Here is a 10,329-nt window from a genome sequence, read left to right on the forward strand (position 1 = left end):
ACTGCTATCTGCTAGTCATTACACCGCTGCCCAGCTGTTTTTAATACTTCGTTAACTTTCCTTCCACAATCATTATTCTTACTCCTTGATAAAGCACATGGTCATTAGCAAATAATCATATTTTAATGTTAACTTCTTCCGCGATGTCATTCATGAAGAGCAAGAAAAGGAGCGGGGCTAAATCAGTGCCCCGAGGCATACTAGAAATAACTGCAACAGGACTGAAAAAATGTTCACCAAGCTGTACAACTTCTGTTGTTGAACAAGCAGTTACCTATCTGCCGAAAGTTATTGGCCCATTTCAGGTTATGTTGGCATGATTGAAAATTTGTTTAGCGTGAAAGACTCACTGAAGCATTCGGATAAATCGAGAAAAAGCATATCAATTTCAGACTGGTTACCAAGACCTTGTGTAAGGTCATGAATAATTAATATTAACAGTGGGTAGTCTGCTGGGGAAGCGCTGGCAAAGGAAAAGTATATAATTAGTTTCTACAAATCTTGTAATGAATCTAAAGATAATATTCTCAACCATTTTGCAACAGTACAAGTTGAGGATATAGACCGGTAATTTGCTGGGGATGATGCAGTACCCGATTTATGAACTGGGACAATTCCAGGAATTTCCACTTCACTTTGAGGCGGTTGTCTCGTACTAATTTTGAATATATCAGGATAGGTACTTGTCAACTCGTTCTGTGTACCGCTATAAGAATCGGTGCGAGATTCTATCTGGGCTGTTGCATTTTTTGACGTCAATATTCAATAACCTAGTACACCTATTTCGGAGACAGTTCGAAAGACACTATTTCCTTGGCCTTTTATTTAAGGTAAAGGGTTGTTTGTAAAGTTTACATCATACGTAAATACTGACTGAAAAAGTCGTTAAAAACATCTGGCTTGTCTTTATTTTCCGTGTGGGATGTTATGCACTGCTGTGCTCAGATTTTATGTATCGTCAAAACTGATGGGGAGAGCCTCTGGTCAAGTGATGTAATGTGGTGGTACTGGATTACTTCTCAGCGCTTAATATTCTGCCCTTTAACAGTTTTTTTTTTCTAAAATTTAGAAGGAAGTGATAACCAGAGATTAAGGCTTAAGTGAATATTCCGCATGTAACCCATGCACTGTGCTTTCTCGTCACTTTTGCTATTTCCGCAATGAAACTGTTCATGAGATGCATGCTCTGTCCGTCTTTTGTCCAAATGCGCTGTTGCACCCAATATACATGATATATGCCTCAAATTGCAGGCAGACATTGTCAATATTTAATTTTTTATAAGTGAAAAATTATAGAAGCCTTGGTATTCGTAACATACATCACAACAGCAGCATTATCTGCCATGTTAAACGCCATCATTTAACAAAGCCCTTCTTCTGAGTAACACATGACAATGGCAAAGCAGATAGGACTATTTTATATAATACTTCTGCAGTGCTATCAGTTGTTAGTAAATCATTGTTGACAAAAAAAAAACAAGCATAGAGCACTGCTTGAGACTCCCTGTATAATAATAGGCACAACGAGTTGTACGAACATGAAGATGAACATAAATTTGAAATACGATTAGTTTCCTTTGTTCCGGTATTCAGAGCGTTGGAGTTTACAACGGGATAATTGAAGTTACCAACCATGATCATTTTACTTCCACATACATGCCTCAGCATGTAATCGTAGAGAACCAAGGTATAGGTTCCTACAAAATTTGAAAGTGTGTTGACAGTACCGACATGTAAAAGACATTCTTGCAGATAAACCTTGCACCACACAGCATCGACACCATGGGCATCTGGCATTACAGAGTAAGATACATCTTCTTGCAAAGCTGCCACACCCCGTTCTTTTGATCCTACTTCCCTGCGCACAATCACATACCCAAGGTCTTAATCAGACCACAATGTGGCCTGCAGTATGCCTGAATAAATAGACTCATCTTCAGTAAAGGTCGGTCTGCTATTAAAGACGTCTTTGACAGACCAGAATATAGTCGGCAGCTCCAAACCTGGGCAACGGGAGTAATGTAAAAACAGAAAGAGTTAAAAAAAAAAAGGTGCCTTCAAGTTTTTACATACACAATTTTAACCTTTGTGCAGATATGTATAGACACCTTGAAGACTCACATAAATAAAACTACAGCCAGGGCATTTCATACTGTCAGCTATTTAAAATGTAATCTTAGAGATGTCCCATTAACCACCCGAAAACTTGCCTATCAGACTTTTGCTTGTCCCCAACTTGAATTCGCCTTGCCTGTCTGGTCCCCATGCCAAGCTCATTTAATACAACCCCTCGGGCGAATTCAGAACAGCACAGCACGTTTTATAACCAGAAAAGATGACCACCTATCTAGTGTTACTAACATGAGGTTATCCCTATCACTCCCAACAATAGCGTTACGTACAAAAGTCACTCTGCTTTGTCTATTCCACAAAATAATCCACAGTCGGCACCCTACTACCCTTCCCCCGGCCCAACCACATCGTACATCCCTTTGTCTTTATAATCACCATAGCTTTAGGCGCTTACTCACAGTCAAAGCACAGCTTTTAATTCGTCAGCGATTCTGCTAGCTACAAGCTACTGGAATAATCTTCCTGATTGCATCACTGCCATTCATAACCCTGCAGTCTTCGAAGACCAAGTACTACTCCGGTTTATTAGTTTGTTATGCACTGTTTCGTATTTTGTTAGTCAGCTTTTAAAATGTTTAAAAATTTAAATATAATTAATTGTGTAACATTCGGAAAAGTCCTGCACTGTACTACATACGACTTTCTGCATCATGTGCAATTTGTTAAGTTTTTTTTTGTATTCACTTGCCTATTGTTTAACCTACATATGCTGAAACTTCAAAATTAATATTTTTTATCTAAAATGTTTATTTCACTTCAGAATTCAGTATCATCCACTTATTCACGGAAATATTTTTCTCAACACTGACTTCTGAGCCATCCCACAGCGTAGGATATTTACCTGGCAAATCCGCTACCTATCACATGTAGTGAAGCTTCAAACATTCGACACAGACTTTAATATCGCATTTCTCATCAAAAACGGCGGATTTGTTATTACAATGCCAAAAATTGTTTCTCCTGCAGAATCGCAATGTAGTTGAAGATGAACAAATCTGAGAATGGCATGTATCCAAAGAAGAGTGGCGCTCCTTTCTGAACGGTATACCAGGCAGAATACACAATGTGCACAACGTAAACCTTGCAGAGGAAAAGTTTAAAGCCTTGTGAACCTACACCAGTGGATGCAAACTTTTATGCAATAGTCATTTAGAGTCACTTGGAAAAAAAAAAAAGCAGTGTCCTGCATGTGCGACGTTAGTACATATGAGTAATGATTCGCGAGCGCCCTTTTCTGTCCTTCACTTCCTGTGCATGCCCTCCTCACATAATACTCCTATTGGGAGTCTGTGAGTGTTTTGAATAAATGACTATCCCGTTGGAAATCTGCCAGAGAAGGGCAACAATTGCTTTCAGCTAACTCCAGAGCAATTTATAGCATGGCTAGAGTGTATAAGCTGAACACATGAGCGAATGATTGGTGAGGCAGCATAGATGGCAACAGCCCCGCTTATTTTGCAATCAGACCATCAAACAATTAGAAATTACAGGTTGGAAGGCGGTGGAAACACCCATGGAAACAGCGGAAAATGGTGTCCATTTTTCAAAAGTACACGGTCCCCAAGCATAGCAATTCATGAAACAATGAAAACTTTATTTTATGGTCGATATGAGAACAGAAGCTTTTTCACACACTTGCTAAATATTGACACCTGATAAAAAGTGGCACAAAACAGCCCATTAATGTGTCTTGGCAAATCCATGTTAACTAAGACTATGACATCACAGCAATTTTTGAGATGTAAAGCTCAAAACGTGCAGACAGATATCATGGGCACAAGGTAATATCTACCTACGTACTTGGGTACGTGGCGCTTTTCTCTTATTTTCTGCTTAGAATTACATGGGTGGTGGAGCTTTCTTACGCCCAGGCCACCTTCGTTTGGCTCGGTTGTTGAATACCAAGCTGTGTGCAAGATTCCAAGAAATACCTTCGTTTAAAAGAGAAAAGTAGCAGTTCAGCCAATGCCCGAAACTCTTGGCAATATCCTGACATGATCTTTCACCTTGCCTACTGGCTCACGAACCTAAGGCCGTAAGAGCCAAATGAAGGGCCACATTGCCAGTGAAATCTTTGGCTGCAGCTTTAATTACAATTTCTGCCCATCCTCGTCGCAACACTCATAGGCACAGCTTTTTCCGCGACTTTCCACATCGAAGCAATCAAAACGAACACGTTTGGACCAATTCATCAACCGCAATGGTAATACAATTTTGCTGTGACATTGTTAAAACGTGAAGCTCAACTGAACGCCTGGCGTTCATATCCACAGAAGTTCCAGCGCAATGTCAGTGCACGTTAAAGAACCCCAGGTGGTCCAAATTTTAGGAGCCCTTCACTACGGTATCCCTCATAGCCTGTGTCGCTTCGGGACGTTAAACCCCAATACACCAAACCAAACAAGACCAAAGTAACAAGCAGGCGTGACAGGCAAGGCGAAAGGCTCAATGCACAGTTGTCTAGTGCACATACAGAAACTGAACATCCAATGCGTGACGTAACTTACTGACGTTTGAAATTCATGATCATCAGTGCTTTAAATCTGCACCGTAAAAGACTTGTATTTCGTGTGCTGCTCAACTTCCAGCATTTCAAAAATATCCCTCCGCAAATGGAAGTTTCTCTGTTTTTACGCTCGTTGCACACGCACTTGCCTGCAGCTGCCTTACCGAGCCACGAAATCACGCAAACCCAGCTAAGCAACTTTCCGTGAACCTGTTTTCAACAGTAGCAGACACTGAATCAATTAAAAATACCTGAAATGCTCACTTAACTCTCGTAAGACTGGCACCTTGCGAACTATTCGCAATGTTTTGAAATGACGCACAAGCAGTACACTATAACAAGCCGCATTAGTTATTTCCTTCCTCCATGACAAGCAGCATGGAGGTGGCCTTATTGTCGATAAAGCCCCTAAAAAAACTAAAGTAGCGACAAGACGCCCTCCATTTTCTCTCCTCCTCCCCTGCGCGTCGGGCGAACGACTTATGTTTTCTTTGTGATTTCATGTGACTGCGGTGGCGACCTCTAGCCCGCGTGCTTGCCGAGTTCTTCTATATGTCTCCGCATTAACCATGCCTTCCGCTGCATAAATACGTCGGTGACTTAGGAGAAACATTTGCATGCTTCACTGAATCGTCTAAAGGCAAAAATGAGCACGCATAGATGGATTGTTTTGGTAGAGCCGCACGCGTCCAGGTGCGCCGGGCTTTATGCGGCGTGCCAAGTTTGATATCGAGAGTGGGGCGTGCATTGAACGTGACCGTGAATCACGAGGCCGTAGAATGAATTTGCGGTGATCTGTTTTGGTGAAGAGGAGTATGCAAACAGAATGACCGTCCCCACCGGAACGCTGGACGTGCTACAACGGATGCACATGGCTTGACATACGAAAAGACACCTGCAAGTGAAGGCATTCTAAATGCCCGTAGTTCATCCGCTCTGTAGAATGTAATGCGTGCGCTTCACCATGTCAGAGCGCAGTTTGATCTGCGCTTATAGTACGCATGTATGTCTAACTGCGGCATGCGGTCAAATTTAAGGAACGTCACTCTACAGTTAGACGTGTGCCTCGCGTCACTTACACGTTTGCGTGCGTGCAATCACGATGCGCTCAACGCAGGCGCCCTTATTTCGAGCTTACTGCGGCCATACGCTCGATCGCGAACAAACCACTGCACAGCGTAGCTTGAAAAAAAAAAAAAGGAAAACTCAGCAGCTATTGAAAGCACGTCACTTACGTCGCAAAAGTCTGGTCGATGGCGTTGCGTTAAAATTCGCCCGGCCAATTCTGTGTAAACAAACCTTCCTCCGGCCCGCGTCGGTTTTCGATGATGGGACCGCGAAGAACCGCTTTCCACCGTCGTGACGGTTCTTGCACCCGAAGGCGCAGGAGCCCGTCAATGCCACACAGACAGACGGCTTGAAGTTAGGTGACTGACACACGTACGTTCCGAGCAAAACAAAAACCGCTGTTCTTCACAGTAAGCGAAAGCGCAGTGTCCGCAACGACGCCTGCCGAACCTATGGTGCGCGGTTGGAGCGGACCACGCCGGTCGTGGAGCGGACAACATGGCGTCTGCGGCCGCGAAAAGCGCGGATTTAAAGAACTTTTGCGCGCGAAACCATTGACCAATGGGAAGAGGCATGGAGGAAGAAAAAATTGGGAAGAGGCGACGGGCGCAGAAGAGGGGGAGGCGGCGCTCTGCAAAGGTTGTCGTTACTTTAAAAATTTCCAGGGGCTTTAATTGTCGAGCGCTTTTGGGGCCCCTAGTGGTCATTGCAAGCACGTTTTGAAAGAAAATAGAGATGTGTGCAATGTTCTAATCATCGTGGTTGAAATGTGTTTTGAAAACTTTTTGAGATAGATTTAAGGGAAGAAAAAGCGCGACGGAACACGGACACACGTAGAAATGACACACACGAGCGCTGACTAACAACTGTAAGTTTATTCTTGTAGAAGGACCCTTAAAGGGGTTGTGAAAAGAAAATGAAGCTGCCCGGTTTTAATTTTTACTGCTTCCATAAACGTTAGACATGCTGATTCCGAAATATTTCGACTTAATATTGAGTCTGCATTTAATAAAGCCCGTTCGAAATCGCTGCCTTTTTGTGCTCATGAAACGACCATGCGATGCCGTCAGCTGGCACACGCACTCCTCCATGCACGCACTACTCGACTACGTCATTTTAAGATCTTCAGAAATGTACAGATATCTTCAACTTTCGTTTGCCCTAAAATAATAGCTTTATGAGAAATTCCGAAAGTGAAACAAGGCTTTCCAACTCTGTTAAACTGCAGCGCGTGGTCATACATCAATCACTGACCTGGGATCAGTTTCGGTTTCGGTTCTGCTTCTCCATCCTCCTTGGCTTCAGTATCAGCGGCTCGACATAGCCTTGCTTACGTGAACCTATCTAGGTGATGTTCCTTGACAGCGGTGGTTTAAGTCAGAGAATCGAGCTGAGCAAGGCCAGCCCATCTCGACGACTCTTTGTTTACATGAACTCGATACGAACGAGTCAGCTATCGCGGCGCGCATCGGCTCCGCGCTTCTGTTCTTTGCTGCAGAAAAAATATATTCCAGAAGCGTGAAGAGCTAGGGGGGAGGTGGGGATTTTGAGCACATTCCCACATCGTGTGGAAGATATCACAGGTTTCCCCACAGTGTGGGCATCGCCCATCCGTATTAGGATCGTAATGTTTTATGATTGCAGGACAGAGTAGAGTACCTGTCTGCAGGCGCCTTAAAGTTCGCTCCTCCGTATTACTCAGCCCCTTTGCAGAGGCTGGGAAAAGACGGTGGTTGTCGCTATAATGCGTTATTATTTCCTTGAATCGCAGCAGCGGCTGGTTAGTCTCCGAGCCAGAATAGCTGGGATGAGGAGCCCGGTGAATAAGCGCTCGGGCAGCCGCGTCAGCGGCCTCATTACCTCGTAAGCCCTGGTGGCCAGGAGCCCAAATGATTCTTTTCGGTGTTGGATCAGTGGCAGTCCGTCTTAGAATGCAAGCAGCTAAGGGGGAGATCTCCCCTGCCAAGTAATGATCACATGCTTTTCGAGACTCCGTGATGGGCGGCGGCAATTAAGCGCTATCGCTACTTCCTCGGCTCGCATTGAATTCGGGGCTCGAAAGGAGAGTCCATAAACGTGTATTTCCTGGTGAACGACAGCGGCTGTGTAAAATCCCGCGGGCGATGGCTCTGCTACGTCTACATACCCAGGTAGCACCGAACATTAAAATAGTGTTATAAAAATGTTATGTAAGTTGGAGTAATGTTACATGTTGCATATAGTAACTTTACATTAACATTAAAAATTAACATATAACGTTATAAGTTACATAGGAAACCTTACTTTCACATTCTAAACAAACGTTGTTTTAACGTAATCTTCTAAATTTTATTATAATGTTAGAGTCGCAACTATAAAACAACATTACAAATATATTTCGAGCACGGATTTCCAGACATTTTCTCACTGTTCTTAGAGTAAAGATGTTTTTCAACTAACAGTACCTTGTAACCACATCTCTTAGATAGTACTCGCCATCGATTACATGAAGAGCCCCATTATTTCGTCACAAAACTTTAGTTATTACCCATTCCCCACTGTCACTCATGGGACATCCCGCAGTAGCAAGTATATATAAGCTCGGCGGCATGATATCCGTTTGGAGGTGAGTGAATACGAGTTGCTGTGCTGTAGTGTGTCGCTGTTGTTGTTGGTTCTTGCAAAGTGTTGTAAGTTGTGTGCCGTCACCACTGGCAGGCCTGCATGCTTCTGCGGGGCTGCTTCACCATTTTCGAGAATGTTGCATTTATGTTGTTTACATGTTTGATAAATGTTTGGGGAAGGTTATTCGAACGTTTATATGTAACATTACAAAAGCATTAGAAAAAAAGGACATTAAGGACATTGAAATAACATTTGAGCGTAACAAAAATGTAACATTATCGCAATGTTTCGGTGCTAAGGGTCGGGAGCCGTGTTGTCTCTCAAGAGCCCGAGCGCGCTCGTCTGTTTTCATGCATGTCGGTGTCCATGTTACGGGGGAGCGGGGAGACCCAGATGGCGCCACAGTACTGGGATACGCTCCGCCTCCTCTGGAGTGCAGTCGTGTTGGATGTGTAAGCGGTTTAGCAGGCGGCGCCCAGGGGCCGTCTGCATGAGCCGCGTGTATTGGTTCACGAGGTGGGCCTCCCGCAGCTCCTGGTAGGAGTTTAGCACCCCCAATGCCTTGAGTTTGGCATTAGAGGTAGCCACCGGGAGATCCAGGGCTCGCTTAGTTGCCTTGCGGATGATGGCGTCTATTCGCGCCTCGTCTTGCTTAGTAGTGCGGAGATATGGCACGGCATAGAGGATCCGGCTAGTCACGAAGGCATAGACGAGCCGAAGCGCGTCCTTGCCCCGCAGACCGCCCCGCTTGTTGGAAACGCGGCGGATCATGCGCCCTACCTGTTCGCCTACTCTCTTGAGTTTCACAATGGTGGAGTCCGGCCTGAGTCTGTGGTGACTGAAAAGGCCCAGAATACAGAGCTCCTCCACCTCTCTAATAGGACCTCCTGACAGAGAGATGTGAATTGCTGTCCTATCCTTTGGGTTCGCTCTGACATGCAGAAGCTCTGATTTCGCTGGAGCACATTGGAGCCCACAGTCAATAGCATACGCATCGACTATGGAAGCGGCCTGCTGAAGGCGGTCCTCCATGTCCCCAAGGCTCCCCTCAGTGGTCCAAATTGTAATGTCATCTGCATATAACGCGTGTTGAATGCCTTCCAACCGGGCCAGTTGGCTTGGGAGGTGCATCACAGCTATGTTTAACAGGAGCGGTGATAACACCGCTCCCTGAGGGGTACCCCGTGTTCCCATCATGTAAGGGCCGTATTCCTCGCCCTCAATCCGAAGAAAGGCCTGGCGATTATTCAAGAAATCTTACATATGCGTAGGTCCTAGCCCCACAGTGGGTAGAACTCAAGTTGGCCAGGATGCTTCCGTGTTTAACATTGTCGAAAGCCCCTTTCAGATCAAGGGCGAGGATGGCTTTGTCATTGTGTTGCATAGTTGTGGGTCATATTACATCCCTGTGCAGCTGGAGAAGGACATCCTGTGCAGACATGTGGGGGCGAAACCCGAACATGGTGACTGCAAAGAGGCCCTTACTCTCCAGGTATGGAGAGAGGCGATCCCGTACCATTGTCTCCATAAGCTTGCCCGCACATGAGGTCAGTGATATGGGCCTGAGGTTGTCCGTATTCACGGCCTTTAGGATTTACAGATTCATGGATTAAACGTCACAAGTGACCACTAGGTTGGAGTGGACGCTGCCCCAGATCTGGTTGATGTAGAATATGGTGCTGTCTTAGAAGGTTGCTTAAGAGATATATGTACTGTGGTGTCCATTCCTTTCTGGTGTACACCAAGATACCAGACACATCATTTCCTTTCCTTAAAACCGATTTTATTTCATTGTCCTTAAGGCCCTTAGTATCCACCAAGATATGAGACAGACAGGCGTTTCCTTTCCTTAAAACCAATTTTCTTTTCATTTTCCCTGCTCACTGTTTGTCTTTTGGTTATTTTTTATTTCTGATACTTTATTTTTTTTATTCTCCTTTCTGTGCTTATTTTTATTATTTTTTTTAATTACAAAGTGGGGGGAGGGGGGGGGGGGCACCTGGGCTGAAATCTGGCCT

At 44.6% G+C, this 10,329-nt stretch overlaps 1 protein-coding gene across 1 annotated transcript in view; it reads right to left on the reverse strand.

The window, feature by feature from the left end:
* Positions 1 to 6,301, reverse strand: part of LOC149370255 (uncharacterized) — an 80,280-nt gene extending 73,979 nt beyond the window's left edge. The window contains exon 1 of the mRNA XM_089560767.1: positions 5,875 to 6,301. The gene's annotated coding sequence lies outside the window, so the exon portion shown is untranslated. The remainder of the gene's footprint in view (positions 1 to 5,874) is intronic.
* Between the last annotated feature and the right edge of the window lie 4,028 nt (positions 6,302 to 10,329).

The sequence above is a fragment of the Amblyomma mixtum genome, chromosome 1, assembly GCF_055824585.1.
Source record: "Amblyomma mixtum isolate Tamu chromosome 1, ASM5582458v1, whole genome shotgun sequence".
Taxonomy (NCBI): domain Eukaryota; kingdom Metazoa; phylum Arthropoda; class Arachnida; order Ixodida; family Ixodidae; genus Amblyomma; species Amblyomma mixtum.